Here is a 15,788-nt window from a genome sequence, read left to right as displayed (position 1 = left end):
GAGTTTTCAACTATATTTTTCGTAGCCATCTATTTACCATCACAAACCGAATGCTGGTACTTAGACCCCACTCAACGAGCTGTATAGAGCCATAAGCAAACAAGAAAATGCACACCCAGAGGTGGTGCTTCTCGTGGCCAGTGATTTTAATATAGGGAAATTGACATCCGTTTTACCTCATTTTTACCAAGCAGGTCACCTGTGCAACTAGAGGCAACAAAACTCTAGATCACCTTTACTCCATGCACAGAAATGCATACAAGGCTCTGTCTCACCCTCCCTTTGGCAAATCTGACCATAACTCGATCCTCCAGATTCCTGCTTACAAGCAAAAACTCAAACAGGAAGTAAAAGTGACGTGCTCAATACGGAAGTGGTCCGATAAAGCGGATGCTAAGCTACAAGAGTGCCCCACAAGCACAGACTGGAATATGTACCGGGATTCATCCGATAACATTGAGTAGTTAATCACATCAGTCACCGGCTTCATTAATAAGTGCCTCGACAAAGTGGTCCCCACAGTGACCTTAAGGACATATCCCAACCAAGAGCCATGGATTGCAGGTAACATCTGCACTGATCTAAAGACTAGAGCTGCTTCTTTCAAGGAGCAGGACACTAATCCGGACTCATTGATCAGCATGTCCAGCCCTTATATTTAGCCTCACAATGAAGTGTTTTACCATTTTCTTTTCAGGATAACCAGGGATACAAGTAGAACACAAAACAATAAACAATTGCATTTATGAGTTATATTGACAAATGTACATGTTTTTAAAGACTGATAAAAAAAATGAATTCATATGAATGCTGTATAAATTGTTTGCTCAGTGGGAAATTAATATCTAACTAGTCAGTCACAACTGTGTGGAGTTTGGAGTTGGTGATAGTTACTATGTGATCTTATTACAGTAGACACTATGTCCTGGGATTTCATATGGCCTTCTACAGTATGTAGAAGAACCCCTTACCTTCTAACAAAGCAAAAACATGTTACTGTGTGTGAGAGTCTCAGCTTTTCATAGATAGTTTTGAATAGTTTGTAGCACTACAGACATTTTGTAAAACAAAGCCCCGGCCCTGGGCCCCTTTGGGATCCGCCCTTGTCTCACAAACACTGCTCTAGCTCAGCCCCTCTTAATCACACAGACTAAATAGATTAATCCAATGGTACAACCAAGAAGTCTGTAGCTCAAACACACCATGTTCAACAATCCTACTTCACGCCAGTGTGGCGGTGGGACTCATTGGGTTAAACAGGTTAACATTCACAAGGCTGCAGGGCCAGACGGATTACCAGGACCCTTACTCAGAGCATACACTTACCAGTTGGCGGGTGTCTTCACTGACTGACATTTTCCCTGACCCAGTCTGTAATACCTACATGTTTCAAGCAGACCACTATAGTTCCTGTGCCCAAGAACGCCAAGGTAACCTGTCTAAATGACTATCTCCCCGTAGCACTCAGATCTGTAGCCATGAAATTCTATGAAAGGCTGGTCATGGCTCACATCAACACCATCATCCCAGACTCCCTGGACCCACTCCAATTTGAATACCGCCCCAAAAGATCCACAGATGACACAATCTCTATTGCACTCCATACTGCCCTCTCCCACCAAAATTGTGTTTTGAATTTTTTTGCACATGTATTAAAAATAAAAAAAACTCCTATCACGTTTACATAAGTATTCAGACCGTTTGCTATGAGACTCGAAATTGAGCTCAGGTGCATCCTGTTTCTATTGATCATCCTTGAGATGTTTCTACAACTTCATTAAAGACCACCTGTGATAAATTAAATTGATTGGACATGATTTGGAAAGGCACACACCTGCCTATATAAGGTTCCACAGTTGACAGTGCAAAAACCAGGCCATGAGGTCGAAATAATTGTCCGTAGAGTTCCGAGACAGGATTGCGTCGAGGAATATATCTGGGGAAGGGTACCAAAACATTTCTGCAGAATTGAAGGTCCCCAAGAACACAGTGGCCTCCACATTCTTAAATGGAAGAAGTTTGGAACCACCAAGACTTATCCTAGAGCTGGCCCGCCCGGCCAAACTGAGCAATAGGGGAGAAGGGCCTTGGTTAGAGAGGTGACCAGAGTTTCTTTGTGTAGATGGGAGAACCTTCCAGAAGGACAGCCATCTCTGCAGCACTCCACCAATCAGGCCTTTATGGTAGAGTGTCCAGACAGAAGCCACTCCTCAGTAAAAGGCACGACAGCCAGCTTGGAGTTTGCCAAAAGGCACCTAAAGGACTTTCAGATCATGAGACACAAGATTCTTTGGTCTGATGAAACCAAGATTGAACTCTTTGGCCTGAATACCAAGCAAGAATACCATCTGAAGGCATCCTGGCATCTGAAGGCATTCCCTATGGTGAAGCATGGTGGTGGCAGCATCATGCTGTGGGGATGTTTTTCAGTGGCAGAGACTGAGAGACTAGTCAGGATCGAGGGGAAGATGAACAGAGCAAAGTACATAGATCCTTGATGAAAACCTGCTTCAGAGCACTCAGGACCTCAGACTGGGGCGAAGGTTCACCTTCCAACAGGACAATGACCCTAAGCACAAAGCCAAGACAAAGTAGGACTGGCTTCGGAAGAAGTCATCTGAATGTCCTTGAGTGGCCCAGCCAGAGCCCGGACTTGAATCCTATCGAACATCTCTGGAGAGACCTGAAAATAGCTGTGCAGCGACGCTCCCCATCCATCCTGAGCTTGAGAGGATCTGCAGAGAAGATTTGGAGAAACTCCTTAAATACAGGTGTGCCAAGCTTGTTGCATTATACCCAAGAAGACACGGGGATGTAATCGCTGTCAAAGGTGCTTCAACAAAGTACATGCCATTGCAGACAAGGGTCTCGTTACTTATTGTGTATTTATTCCAATGTTATTTCTCTATTTTTCTCTCTTTATTGTTGGGGAGGGCACATAAGTAAGCATTTCACCGTTTTTAAAAAATTATGTTCTATTTATTTAACCTGGCAAGTCAGTTAAGAACAAATTCTTATTTACAATGACGGCCTACCTCGGACGACGCTGGGCCAATTGTGCGCCGCCTTATGGGACTCCCAATCAAGGCCGGATGTGATACAGCCTGGATTTGAACCAGGGACTGTAGTGACGCCTCTTACACCGAGATGCAGTGCCTTAGACCGCTGCGCCACTCGAGAGCCCAGGAGTATATGAGAATACTGTTCATTGACTACAGCTCAGCATTCAACACCATAGTGCCCTCCAAGCTCATCACTAAGCTCAGGACACTGGGACTGAACACCTCCCTCTGCAACTGGATCCTGGACTTCCTGATGGGCTGCCCCCAAGTGGTAATGGTAGGCAACAACACATCTGCCACACTGACCCTCAACACAGGGGCCCATCAGGGGTGTGTTCTTAGTCATATCCTGTACTCCCTGATCACTCACGACTCCGTGGCTGCGCAAGACTCCACGCCATCATTAAGTTTGCTGTCAACACGACGGTGGTAGGCCTGATCACCAACAACAATGAGATTGCCTATAGAGAGGAGGTCAGTGACCTGGCAGTGTGATGATGGACTACAGGAAACGGAGGGCCAACCATGCCCCATCCACATCAAAGGGGCTGTAGTGGAGCGGGTTGAGAGCGGCAAGTTCCTCGGTGTCCACATCACTAAGGAATTAAAATGGTCCACACACCAACACAGTTGTGAAGAAGGCACGATAACGTCTCTTCCCTCTCAGGAGGATGAATAGATTTAGAATGGGCCATCAGATCCTCAAAATGTTCTACAGCTGCACCATTGAGCGCATATTGACTACACCGTGCATATAGCCAAGTTATTGTTACTCATTGTGTATTTAGTCCTTGTGTTATTATATTTTTTTTAAATCGCTCTGAATTGTTGGGAAAGGGCCTTAAACATTTCACTGTTAGTCTACACCTGTTGTTTATGAAGCATGTGACAAATAAAATTAGATTTGATTTAAATGCCAAATCCCTTCAAAACACTGTCTCGCTGCAGCTGCATATAATTATCATTCCATCGATAACACAATTATGTAAATGTAACTCTTTTACAGTTTCCTTGACTTAGAGTAGTGGGGGACACTTCACCCTATGAATTCCTCAATATGAACAGAACATTCCCACATACGTTAGAAAAAAGATCTAGCCAACAGCCATGCATACTGAAATCTTAGTTCAGTGTTATGAGATCTGTTGAAGTGGGGTCTCAGTTACAGGCTAGAACACAGTGCCAATGCTAGCCTTATATTATACACCCCCTTAATGAAGAGACATATTCATACTGTATGTCTGCAATGGCATGGGACGACTGTACAGGAAACGTAGTACTTCATGTGTGAAGTAATTGTCTCTGAATTGATCACTTTTCCCCTGCAGGGCCTTGTCTCCAGTCTAGCCTGGGAGAATGTGGTGGTAAGTCATGACCATAGAGTCAGGTCTGTGGTCTTTTAACGCAGCTTAGCATTTATTGTGTGGGTTCCTTTTGGCAGGAGGTCATGTTATCTTTTTGGCTCTTGTCGAATGATCGTGTTGCTCTTTGCTATTTTGGTTCTGTGCTGGGCCGGTTGTGCTATCAGTCTCTGTCAATGCCCCTCGCACTGTCCCTTAATTGGATTTCTCTTTTATCTGAATACATAATCACACTTCCTGCTTCTGCTGCCTCCCAGAGGCTCCTGGAAACTTAGTGTTTGGCCTTTTCCAGCATTCCCTTATCCTGCATGGCCCAATCCCAGCCCCCTCTCCTCTCCCAGGTACAACAGGTCCAGGCTTGGGCTGCAGCCATGAGGTGGTGCAGATAGGGTTTAATGTTATCCAGCATTCAATCATAGAAGAACTACAGTGGTTTCCCACTATCTGGGTGCTAACAGTTGTGGGTGTATAATCCAATGTCTGTCAGGAAGAGCTCTCTAGAGACTATGATTAATGGACTGGCTCTGGGCTTGGAGAAGCGTGTATGATGGTCATCAGCAGGTCTGGAGCTCCAGGTCTATCTATCAGTCATGTGAGGAATTTAAGCCATCAGGACTGTGAGTCAGGCTGTTGCTGACTTCACCTTGACCTTCTGTCTGTCTGCTGACTCCAGCATGTTTTACATTGTTTTACAGGTGTGTTTGTGACAGTTGATCCAATCATATATTGGGGGTCGTCTCCCTTCCACATACCTCACAAAACAATTTGAGCATTGGTCATGTTGTGCACTGTACCTGGTTGCTTTTTAGAGAGCTTTTATTTTTTGGGTGATTCATTTTTCAATGTATAGAAAAATCATTTTAACGGCCGTTTGAACAGGACACAAACAAACAGTTATTGTAGTTGTGCAAAGATAAACACGGTCTTAAGTGGCTTTGAAATACTTTGAAATGATCACAAATACAATATTTCTATATTCAGGAAATGGACAAGTAGCTGCATCCAGGCCCGGCGGCAGGATTAACTCCGCAAAGGGGCATCAGAAATGACTAAGGGGGCACAACTATCTTTGCTTGCTGACACCACACGATGGATAATAATTAATAGTACAATTACACACATTGTATTTGCAGCCACGCACGGCTGTCTTGACGCAAGAATACAGGCTACTGCACCGCTTTACAAACATGGACAATTCATAATGTCACGACTTCCGCTGAAGTCGGCCCCTCTCCTTGTTCAGGTGGTGTTCGGCGGTCGACGTCACCGGCTTTCTAGTCACCACCAATCCATGTTGCATTTTCGTTTTGTTTTGTCTGTATTACTCACACCTGGTTTCAATTCTCATATCATGTTCCTTATTTAACCCTCTGGCATACATTTCTGTTCTGTCCGTGATTGTTGGTGTCTTAGTGGTTGTTGTAGGTGTTAGTGTAGTGTATATATTTTCCTATTTGGAATATTGTTTGAATTTCTGTGAGTAAACTCAGTTGTGTTGCGCAAACCTGTGTCCTGCGCCTGACTCTGCTACATCTCTGCACCCAATCGCTGACACATAACCAGCTCGAGAAATTGCAAGTTATGACAACGCTACACAGCTACATGCACAATACCCAACAATGCAATGCAAAACAGTTGCTAAGTACCATAATACACTTCCCCATGCCAATACAATGCATGTCCCATCGCGGAAAGCAAACAATAATGTACAATGCACTACCATGAATTATCGGTACAATGTAGCTTGGACGCAGTTACCAAGCTGTCTTCCCACAAGAGTGCCATACTACACCGTATGATAACAGAGACATTTGTATTCCATAGCAATGATTTGTTTATGGCAACACTATAGCTACATTGTTACTCAACCATTGTTCAAGGTTTGCCCACCCTCATCAATGTAATGCAAAGCACCTCTTCTACCATATAGAACAACATCAATCTGATTATGCTGTAAACCAAACATTTCCAATCCAATCACTTCGCAGAAAACAAGCAGTAGACTTGGCAGCAATGCCAATAAAGAAAATCACGTCTATGCCTATTTCTGACATTTGCCACGCATTCCCAAAAGCTAGCAAATAACAAAATAATACAAGCCCAGGCACGCTGTATCAGGTATGAGGGTAAGACCCAGATGCAGACCACATCGAATAAACAATAGTTTAATATACCAACAGGGGCAGGCAATAGACAGGTCAAGGCAGGCAGGGGTCAGTATCCAGAGGCGGGACAACGGTACCGGGCGACAGGCAGGGTCAGGGTAGAGGTCGCTGGCCGTTTAGAAGGCGGTCTTCCACTTGTCCCCCTCTCATATCCACACCAGGTGGTAGGCGTTACGTAGATCCAGATTGGAGAACACAGTGGCCCCCTGGAGCGGCTCGAAGGCTAAGGAGATGAGTGGTAGCGGATAACGGTTCTTAACAGTGATGTCATTGAGTCATCTGCACGGGCAGGGTTCTTCTTTGTGGAGGAGAAGGAGTGGACCCTGCGCCAGCGGGAGAGGAAGAGGGGCAGATAAATCCAGTAGCTAGGGAGTTCCCAATGTAGCCCTCCATAGTCTTGGTTTTAGGTCCCGACAGCGAGTACAGACGCCCCCGGGGTGGCGTGGTGCTAGGGAGAAGGTCAATCCAGCAGTCATAGGGGCGGGGTGGTGAAAGGGAAATGGCCTGGGACTTGCTGAACAACTCCCGGAGATCCTGGTACTCCGCGGGAATGGCGGAGAGATCGGAAACTACCTCTGAGGACCCAGGAAGATGTCCCGGGGCAGGTTGCGCCGACATCAGACAATGGCCGTAGCAGAACGGACTCCAGCCCATGATGGCACCTGTAGACTAGTTGATGAGCGGGTTGTGTTGCTGGAGCCAGGAGAATCCCAAAACCACAGGGATCTGGGGGGACTTGATGAGCAGGAACTGACTGGTCTCGCTGTGATTCCCTGACACCCGTAGGTTGATGGGAGTGTTGTTATGGGTGACCCGACCTATAAAGCGTCCGTCCAATGCTCTCACAGCCACAAGAAAGGAGAGGGGCTGAGAGGGGATGTCCAGATCGGAAGCCAGTGTGGCGTCCAAAAAGCTCTCATCGGCCCCAGAGTCAATGAGGACCAGGAGTGATTTGGACTGGTTTCCCCATAGCAGAATGACATGAAAGGGGTGCGAGTAAGGGGAGCAGAAAAGTTCCCCATATGGCTCACCAGAGTATTCGCTCCTACCAGTGAGCCTGGTCTTTTACCGGGCATGAGGACACAAAATTCCCCAAAGTCCCACAATACAGACAACTCCTTGTGCTGATCCGGTATTGCTGTTCCACTGGTGACCACATCAAATAAACAATAGTTTAATATACCAACGGGGCGGGCAATAGACAGGTCAAGACAGGAAGAATCAGTAACCAGAGGTGGGGCAACGGCACTGGGCGGCAGGCAGGGTCAGGGTAAGGCAGAGGTTGGTAATCCAGAGGGGGGCAATGGTACAGGTCAGCAGGCAGGCTCTGGGTCAGGGGCAGGCAGAGTGGTCAGGCAGGCGGGCTCGGTGTCAGGACAGGCAAGGGTCAAAACCAGAAGGTCGAGAAAAGAAAGACTGGAAAAAGCAGGAGCTGAGATACAAAACGCTGGTTGACTTGAACAAACAAGACGAACTGGCAACAGACAAACAGAGAACACAGGTATAAATACACAGGGGATAATGGGGAAGAGGCAACACCTGGAGGTGGGTGGAGACAATCACAAAGACAGGTGAAACAGATCAGGGTGTGACAGGCTGACTGTTCTTACCCAGATTCAAAAGCGTTGCAGCCACCTTGGTGCGGTGTTGAACGTCCTCAGCCGTCTCTCGTTCCACTCGCCATGGAATTTGCTTGTAAGATCCCTCTCAAATGCTAGTTGAAATCAGCTGCACTTTCCCACTTTAAGTGTGCACCATGAATCACCTACTTCCTTCACAATTTCCTCTGTGACTACCTCACTCATGAGCCCAATTATTTAGTTCTGGGTCATGAGATGTGTATGTGGCATTGCGGGGAATTGTGCTTAAAAGGCACTAGCAAGTTCCTTGTCTTTCCTGAGCATAAAATCTAACATCGCCAGGAATAGAGGAAGCTCATTGGCAGCAAGAAATTTCACAATGTCCACAATCTTTGACGATTTCTTGCAAGCTTTGCAGAATACACAAGTGTTGAAATCTCTGCATTCCTTGTTTGTCTTTCTGTCCAAAGTACCATGCATTTTAAATGTTACTTGCTTGATGCGTGGCTCTCCAGTCCCTTGTTGCTATCAATGGCATATCACCAGTTATTATATCCAGTTTGGGTGAAAGCCTTATCAGCGTTAGAATTGAAGCCGAATTGTTACATTTTTGACAAGGATAGCAGAAATCTGCATCTGCCTTGCAGGAATATTCCAGCCACACACTACAAAATGTCAGTTTTCTCCCACAGTACAGGCAGGTTGGATATTTCCCCAGACAAACCTGTGCTGGCTCCTCATCACTGAGGTCGTTAGGCACTAACAGAGGCATCAGTGCTTGTAATATCCTGGTGGTGCTGCTGCTAGTTTCGGTCTTGGCGGCTGCAGGCCCCTCGTGTTGATTATCTCCTATGTCACCAGGCTGCTAGACAGTTGTGCAGGTGCCTTTGCTGCTGGGCTCAACTGCCTTGGCCTCGGTGTTTAGCGTCGGCTCAGCGGCCTTGGCCTCTGGCAGGCCTCCCCCTCCCCGCCGCTTTGATCCGATGCTGCCGTGGTGCCCTGGCAAAGCCAATTTCTAATATCCATCATGCTATCAGCTACCTACCTGTCAACATTAGCTAAATTCCAACCAGCTGGGCAGTGAAACTTTTTTTTGTAGTACTTAACTTTGAAAGTAAACCTAAACGGTCAAATTGACCCCGCCTTTCTACTGTGACAGCCAATCAAAATGCGTTTTTTTTTCAACTGTTAAAATGTGTATGACGTATGTATGATGCGTACAAGGGAGTTGCATGAATGAAGGATACACAACAAATTGTTTGGGCATGACGGAGGGGGCAGATTGTGGGACAGAATAGGGATACAAAACTGAGGGGTCACAATATTCCAACTAAGGGGACATTGCCCCCTTTTGCCCCCTCGTGGCGCCGGGCCTGGCTACATCCATTTCCTATCTCTACAGTCTACATATTCAGTGAAAAACAGTGGAGGTGTACAAATTCATTTATTGATTGTTTTCTTTGTGTTTGAGCTTGCTAGGAGAGCGAGGATGGGCAGAGAGCAGAGAGTGTACAGGAAGAGTTTGTGGGGCACGGAGACTGGCACAGGGGAATGGGCTACACTAAGCTGCCAAAGAACAGGGATCCTTTCCCTAAAGTCCTTGAACAAACCACCAGAGCTGCTCTCTTCTCCACAACAGGAACCATATCTTCAACAATGGACAACCCTCAAACCCACGCACACAATACGGTAATTAATATTATGAATTAAGTTAATGCTGTAAACATGTACCTGCGCCTCAACTCCACATGCCCCCTCGACACTCACCCATTCACCCACTCCCTGTCTGACTGCAGGCATGGTTAATGTACACACTGCACATGTTTTAAATATTCAAGATACAGATATGGATCAGAACTAGGGATAACATTTATTTATTGACTGTTGAAAAACTGCACGTCAAGAGAGATGAGAAGGCATGCAGACAGTACACAACTGTCTGCATGCAGTAGGGTAATCATGAGGTAGCAGTAGGCAGCAACAGAATGTGAAGTTTCACAAAATGATGTGTGGGGCAGTGATTGATACAGCTTGAGTAGAAGAGATGGCTGTGCCTATGCTAATTGTTCTGTTTGCAGACTGAAGTAACAAGGCTCAGTGAGATAGTGTCTGAACAGGGGGTTTTCTGATGAAATTAGTTCATAATGGCTGAACAAACAATACTGCACTTATTCCTCTAGCATTATCAGCAATTCAAGAGATATCACATGCTGTTTTTATTAGAGGAGACAATGGGAAGTGGGGGTGGGGATGCATGAGGCAATTGTGAACTTGGAGAGGTCTGGGTTTCATTTTGTCAACATGATTGCGGCCATGTGCGGCCGTGACCAATGGCAGCCTGTGGGAACCTGGCCCTAGCCAATAGGAGATGTCTGTATGAGTGTGTGATTCAAGTTAAAAGGCCCAATTCCCTTGAGAGATTTAAGTTATGGTTTCTAAAAAGAAAAACGAGATATTTGACTTAAACCTATACAATTATTTATAATTCCTGTGCTGATATATTTTGGGCTCAACTGTGCAGTATACATCACTAGTGTAATCGTATTGGGACAGACATTCCATTCTTTTCTCAGGCCCTGCATCTAGTCCCCCCACTGTGTCCCTATGGGTCTGCTCCTGCCACAGAACAAGGCACAGTTGAATCCAATTCAAATACACTGAGTGCTGAACCAACTTAGAGGAATTGGAGCCAGTTGTTGGAGAAATTGAGAGGTCTCAGCCGCTGAGCAGTTCTGCACTAGTCACACAAATAAGGAATAGATGAGTACCTTGTGTAACAGTACAAATTTAAACCGTCCCCTCGCCCATACCCGGGCGCGAACCAGGGACCTTCTGCACACATCAACAGTCACCCTCGAAGCATCGTTACCCATCGCTCCACAAAAGCCGCGGCCCTTGCAGAGCAAGGGGAACTACTACTTCAAGGTCTCAGAGCAAGTGACGTCACTGATTGAAACGCTATTTAGCGCCCACGCTAACTAAGCTAGCCGTTTCACATCCGTTACACTTGCAAGCAGAGGAACAGTGTGGATCAGAGATTTATTGTGTGTTATTGTTCTACTTTACCTTATTTTACAGTACTATATATTGATATTGATTACTGCATTGTTTGGAAAAGAGTTTGCAAGAAAGACATTTCACTGTACTCGTGACAATAAAGCTTGAAACTAGAACTACAGTGCCTTCAGAAAGTACTCTATTCAAACACTGTGACTTTTCCCACATTTTGTATGTTACAGCCGGAAAATAAAATAGATTAAATTCAGATTTTTTGTCAAGACCTGAAAATGGCCAAAGGCGCTGCCAAAGGCGCTTCTACAAAGTATCGACTCAGTGGTGTGAATACTTATGTAAATTAGATATTTATGTATTTCATTTAAAACAAAATTCACATATTTCTAAAAACATGTTTTCACATTGTCAATATGTGTGTGTTGTGTGTTCATGGGTGAAAATTATTATTATTTTAAAATCCATTTTGAATTCATTTTTTTTTTTTTTTTTATTGATATAAAATTAGCTCTTCATTGTACTGTAATGACTGTTTCCTAACCAAATACCACAAATACTCAATGCAAGTCAAGTGAAAGGTAACACAGTATATCACAATCTGTTTCTTCTGATCAGACAACTGCAGAAATTTGATAAAAATTGTGTCTGTGATGAATTATACTGGTCAGTGAAAGTATAATTTTGCATACCAATATTACTTGCTGTGCATCATGCTGTAGCTATATACAGTACATACTCAATACAATATTTTCTTATTTTCATTTTATAGTGTTGCACAAACTTGTGGGCCAAGCGGAAAACTCCCTGGGATTACATAATGCTCTGTGCCATTATCAGCAGAGATAATGTGATTACATAATGCTCTGTGCCATTATCTTGGCCCTAGTACTTCTCTGCTCTCCACTCCCATGGGCTAGCACTTCCCCATGCTAATTATGGTAATTACTAGACATTTAGACGTTCTGTACTGGCAGTCGCTTATTTGAGGCATTTTAAAAATGCTCTGTGATCACACTCATGCCGTTGCCATCAGGATTGCTAAATGTAGACTGAGCAATATGTAAACTTTTTGTTTTGGTTAAAGCATCATGAAGGCTTTGTGATTAGATAGGTACATTTAATAGTGACTGTTGCTGCCGTTATTTTGACCCAGAAGCATCAGATACTCTTTTAATGAACTTTGTCAAGTTTAAGCCATAAAAAAAGTTTGTTTGACTAGAGCTGTCTATAAGATTATAAATCCATGAATGCTAATCATGACTCTTTGTCTCCCATTGATATTCAAGACTAGAGGATGGAGTGAAGCAGAGGGAGAGATGTTTCACTGGAGTTTCCTTGGTGTCTGGACCACTGCGGGGCTGTGTGATAGGGAGCCAGGGGCAATAACCTTGGGCCCACTGCCCAATCTCATACCTCTTTAATCCTTTCCCAGCCTGCCTCTGCCCACTATGAATTGGGAGGGTAATTTCAAACAGTCACCACTCACCCATCTGAGCAGAATTGTGATAAAAAATCCACCAGATCCAAAGAAAAGCACAGGGACATTTCTTCCATGAAGTTCAGTTTAGAGTACCTTGTTGACTAATTAACGCCCAAATAATAACTCCATTCGGCCAAAATGTGTTGATAGTTTGATTCAGTCTTTCATTGCATTGACTGACAGAGACACTAACAAAATCACATGTCCCTTTCCCACCTGTAAGAAGTATCTGAAAAATCACCTCTCCCCCTCTATCTATTGATCAGAGCCAATGCTTGTAATCCATATCTCTCCAGGATCATACCCATCTTCCCTGAAAAGGAAGAGGAGATCATTGGCAAATATCTCCACCAAAGCTTGGAGACACAGGCTGGCTGACAAAGCCATATATCGTCCCTAGGAATTAGTGTCATATAAGGAGATAGATAATAACTTCTCCAGTTCATGCCCTACCTTAATCTCATTAGGACACAATCGTTTGTTTCCTTTCTCTTTAGTAACCAATCCTTTAGTAGTAACTCTCTATGCCGACACTGCCCAGTCAGACTTTGACACAATGACAAGGCATTATGATCTGCAGGTTGGTTTGTTGTACGACTCTACATAAACCTGGTCCAATTGTAAACCAATTGTAAACCTGGTCCAATTTTCATCAAAAGCACAAGACCTTAGATTAACATAATTTGTACGAGTCTGGGCCCAGAGCTTTATCATAGAAATTTCTAGACATGCCTGGCCACTTCCTTACAATTTGATCAGCTTTATGTGTGGAAGGAAACCTACAAGACACGGTCTGAGTAAAATCTCCAATATAGCATAGAAATGATCCTCTTACCGTCTGGGGCTCGTGCAGACCAGGTTTAGCCTTTGAGTGAGATAGTCAGCAAGTAGTATTTCAGAGGCTGGCTCTGCTGATTGGGACACACTGCCAGTGAGTGAATCTGAGGCTCATTACTCATCTCTGGGCAGCTCAGCTGAATCCTATGGTCTAGAGATCAGATCTAGGGTCAGTAGACCCAACTCCTGTCTACAGGACACAATTGGTAGGTGACTGACTGTTCCTAAAAGACAATCATAACAATGTAATAGATCATAAATCAGCTGCCATTTGGTCCAGGAATGCCTAATGGGATTAGGCACTGGGATAGGAATGATGGTCAACATCTGGCCCTGCTCTTGAAGTATACTGCAAATACTGACACAGCGTGCACACTATTAAGATCTAAATTCTTGGCCCCCTAAAATCTGAACTCAGCCCCTGAGTGAGTTCCAAGAGGTTAAGCATCATCATAAAGCAGAACCTAGTATCCTAGGTGACCTCCCTGAGGCCAAGGGCCAATGGCTGTAAATTCAGCCATCAGTGGTTTCAAATGATAGTTTCTATCATCTAAAATACGATTATAGTGTAAGATACGATTCCTACACATGCTGAACAGTATTCAGATTGTCAAAAACACTCAAAGCTTGATGTTGGTATTGAACTCTTCCTCAGTTCAAGGAAAACAAAAAACATAATGGAAAAAGACCCCTCTCTAATGCATCAAATGTAATACTGGCCCTGAGCAACAAAAACAATATTACCTTTTCAAATTGTATTTCGATCAGAAAGCAATTATTTAAAATAAAATAGGCATGAGGGAAATTAATCTCACTACGTCACTGAACACACAGACTTAATCAGTCAATAAAATATTAAAATATGAATAAGAATGGTGCTAAAAAGGTTTTTAATTAGTAGGCTATTAGGCAAATGCACATAGTGTGAATGTGAAGAAGCATTTTTATTATACCCTTGAATGAGTTTAATTGTTTCTAAGGTGTGTGGGACAGACAATACGAGACAGATGGGAAGAACAGAAAGAAAATAGCATTTTAGCTTTATAGGAATACAGGAAGATTTTAGCACTTCTTCCATCTTGGGGTCACACAAGTGATTGACAGATACTGCCATAAAAAAAAGCACTGAGCTTGAAATGTATTGTGCACAATGTGCAATGAAAAGGTTCTATATGACTAATGATCTGGAGAAAGAAGGCACAGTCTCTGAAATAGAATCAGAGGGAGAAAGCACAACCTCCTACAGCTTGTTATTTGAAGTCGGAGCTCTGTTTTGTCTGCCAGTATCTTTTGTGTTATTTTTGTGCGTACAATTAATGAAGTTCTAAGTTGCTGGGCTCACAGTATAGGAGCCGCAGTGCCGACATGTATGACACCCCTTCTAATGGCGTCTTTAGTTCAACCTTCTCTGCTCATTTTGCAGTAGCTGGTCATTTGTGTTTGTCAACGTATGGTCCTCAGCCAGGCATACAGTGTGTTCCTGCATGCATTCATGGTGCCTCTGTGCAGTTGGACGCCCTCCATGAACCTCTTTGCCTCTTCTTTTGTGATGAGAGAAGTTTATGCTTCTTCTTATGTGACCTCTAGAGGTGAGGACTCTCATGAAGGACTTATCCACACGGTTAACAGCCTGTTTGAGTATTAGGTTACTTCCTGTGCCTCTATAGACTACATTCTATTCCACTCTAGCTGTGGATCACAGGTGTGAATCATTTAATTCTGGGGAAAGATATTTCTGTAACCCACCAGGGGCTCGTAAATCGGATCTGTTGCTACTCTGAACATTACTTAGACACATGGGATTAAGATAAAATCACATAACTGTTGATAAAACTACACAGATGAATATCAACAATGCTGGTTTCCACAGTGTTTTATTGCTAGCCTATTCTAGTTGATTTCTTTGGAGAGGCTTTTAACCATGTACTTAATGAAGCCATCCGTTGTGGTCATGTCAGCTCATCATGTCCCGGTTTATGCTGCTCTCCAGCCCTGAGGGAGCCACTACTAAGATCCATCCGGCGTCTTTCCTGCTCCACACAATACTGTGGTATTAGGGTCCACTGAGGTTGATGTATATTTGGTGACATGCCAAAGTCTGACATGCCAAAGGATGGAATGAAAGCAGCAGGGCTATCTGTTTAAGTCACACAGGGGTACAGGCAGCTTCACTCTAAGTAGAGTGGAAACTTTTTGTCCATGTCCCATACCGGGCTCGAACCAGTGGTCATCTGATTGCAAATACACGTGACCGCCCTCCTTGACAAACAAAATGATCTATAGAAAATAAT

The 15,788-nt window shown here is 44.1% G+C and overlaps 1 long non-coding RNA gene across 1 annotated transcript; it reads left to right on the top strand.

The window, feature by feature from the left end:
- The first annotated feature begins 367 nt into the window (after positions 1 to 367).
- LOC149982825 (uncharacterized) lies at positions 368 to 15,352 on the top strand. Its single transcript, XR_016496589.1, has 4 exons — positions 368 to 564; positions 4,391 to 4,426; positions 9,648 to 9,857; positions 12,467 to 15,352. It is a non-coding gene; the product is annotated as an uncharacterized LOC149982825 (long non-coding RNA).
- Positions 15,353 to 15,788: the final 436 nt, after the last annotated feature.

Source organism: Oncorhynchus mykiss, chromosome 6, assembly GCF_057628025.1.
Source record: "Oncorhynchus mykiss isolate SJ-2025 chromosome 6, ASM5762802v1, whole genome shotgun sequence".
Taxonomy (NCBI): domain Eukaryota; kingdom Metazoa; phylum Chordata; class Actinopteri; order Salmoniformes; family Salmonidae; genus Oncorhynchus; species Oncorhynchus mykiss.
This window is presented reverse-complemented; position numbering and strand designations above follow the sequence as displayed.